This window comes from Cyprinodon variegatus, unplaced genomic scaffold (assembly GCF_000732505.1).
Source record: "Cyprinodon variegatus isolate N-32 unplaced genomic scaffold, C_variegatus-1.0 Scaffold186, whole genome shotgun sequence".
Lineage (NCBI taxonomy): Eukaryota > Metazoa > Chordata > Actinopteri > Cyprinodontiformes > Cyprinodontidae > Cyprinodon > Cyprinodon variegatus.
The window spans coordinates 856310-858387 of record NW_015150639.1 but is presented as its reverse complement, the minus strand read 5'-3'; the positions used below and the strand labels follow the sequence as shown (position 1 = coordinate 858387).

At 35.6% G+C, this 2078-nt stretch overlaps 1 protein-coding gene across 2 annotated transcripts in view; it reads right to left on the bottom strand.

The window, feature by feature from the left end:
• The window catches only part of ppcs (phosphopantothenoylcysteine synthetase), a 12384-nt gene extending 11342 nt beyond the window's left edge, over positions 1–1042 (bottom strand). The window contains exon 1 of one of the 2 annotated variants that reach the window (XM_015379120.1): positions 956–1042. The gene's annotated coding sequence lies outside the window, so the exon portion shown is untranslated. The remainder of the gene's footprint in view (positions 1–955) is intronic. The other variant, XM_015379121.1, reaches the window with a different exon arrangement.
• Positions 1043–2078: the final 1036 nt, after the last annotated feature.

Genomic DNA, 2078 nt, shown 5'->3' with positions numbered 1-2078 from the left:
CGAACGCAACACACGCGAACCGAACCGAGACAGTCGAACCGAAATATTTAGAGAACATGAAACAAATGTGCAAAACAGCCCAGGTGTAAACATGTTGGGGATAATATTGGTTATAAAGTCAAACTGCTGCTCAGGAGATGGATCTAAGATAATACCTCTTTGGGCTCCTAGTGAGCTGAAAGAGCTGTGCAGCAGCCACTGTGATTGTGACCTTTGGGCACATGAAAAGTGCAATAACAATGTTAGTTGATCTTTTGTGCGGCTCTAATTTTCCTTTCCAACATGGTGATGCAGCAGATGATCAGATTGGAGGCATGCCTCCCTCCTGCAGACACAGATTTAGACCTAGTGCTTTTATAAAACAGAATTTTAACCACCACTCAGCTTAGATCCAAAAACACTCCAAAAACATTGCCTCCGAAAATACAATCCAAGGTAAAATAAAATAAGATACAAAAAAAGAAAAAAAAAACTAGCAAAAGAAGCAGGTCTGTTTCTCTAAAGCAGGGCAAAGGAAATTTATTTTCAGAAATTTTGCAAAAATGTCTGTACGTCTCTGGACAAACCCGCGAATCAGATTAAAATTCAAACCTAATTCATCACATAAACCAGGAATTGTTGCAGAAACATAATATAACTACAAGTTTGACCCCAAACCTTGAAGACTCAATTCAAACATGTTTACAACGGTAAAGTCAGATGAACAGACCGACAAGTTTGGCTATGAAGTTTCGTAGTTAATCTCAGTAACTATTTTTAAACTTTTTTAACCGATGAACTCCTTTGGTTTTCTTGACAACTAAACGCAGCAGATTATCAGCTGTCAATAACTTCAAGGGACTGTATTTTTAGGGGGGAAACCCCACAAAGGACTAAATTTGGCTCTTATATGAATGCAAACTGCACAAAACTACAACAGCAATGGCAATTCAACAATGGGGGATGTCATACATACTGATAAAAGATGTTTTTGTTCTCACTTCAGCGTTGTTATCCTCTTTTACTTGAGCACTTCCTGAAAGCGCTCAGCTGACACTCTATGGTTTAAAGAAATACAAAGGCAGGCGGTTAGCGCCCCGCAGTGGTGAGACAAGGAACTACAATCACACTATCCAAAATGAAGTATTAGTGCTATAATGTGTATTCACTTTAGTGTAAATGAATATAAGGCATCTAAAAAACAAAAGTCAACAAAAAATATATACTTATCCAAATTTAACATGGTAGAAATTATTTAAAAAGTATAAAACGTGTTGAGTTCTGCCTGTCTTGTTGATAATTTTTGCCAAAACTTGTTTTTTCATCATTTAGTGTGGTGACTGGAAGTAGGTTCAGTAGCTAGAATTTTTTAACAGTAATGTTACTTCGAAATTACAAGTAAAAGACAAATAAGTGCGTTAAAACTATAGTTGACAGTACATTTGAAATATTACTTTATTAAATGTAAAGTAGTTAATGCCCTGAGCAAAAGGTGCAATCACATTGAAAGTAGAAACACTAAGAAATAAAACTACAATGAGACAAAATAGAAGAATTAAAAATCCGTAATGAACTAGAACCAAAAATTGTCTGAAAGGGATATCAGAATGGAAAAAAATATTTTATTAACATTTACCCTGGGTACAGTTGTGTAAAAATCCTCCAAAAGATTATAGTTGTAGGCCAACCTCACATTGAAAAAAAAAAATAGTTTCGTTATCAGGCTCTACTATGGAACCAACTTCCAGTTTTAGTCCATGAGGCAGACACTCTGTAAAACAAACTGTCATATTTTCTTTTCCTCCATCACAAAGGTAAATAAGTGAACTTTACAAAAAGTTACAGGTACTTAAACTGAATTTGTGTGTCTTTGTACTGCAAAAATAAAACAGAGATTTTCCATCCAAAAAGGGAGCTTTACAAGTGGGTTTGGAGCAAAACTAAAGGCTTGATCTTTTTAAGAAGATCATCATGTTCTCTTTACAGAATAATGACGGCTGTGATGCTGTGGGCTTGTTTCTCTTCCAACCTGAAGACCCAGTTAGAATGGATTTGATCATGATCTCTGTGAAACTACAGGAACTTTTAATTGAATCTCG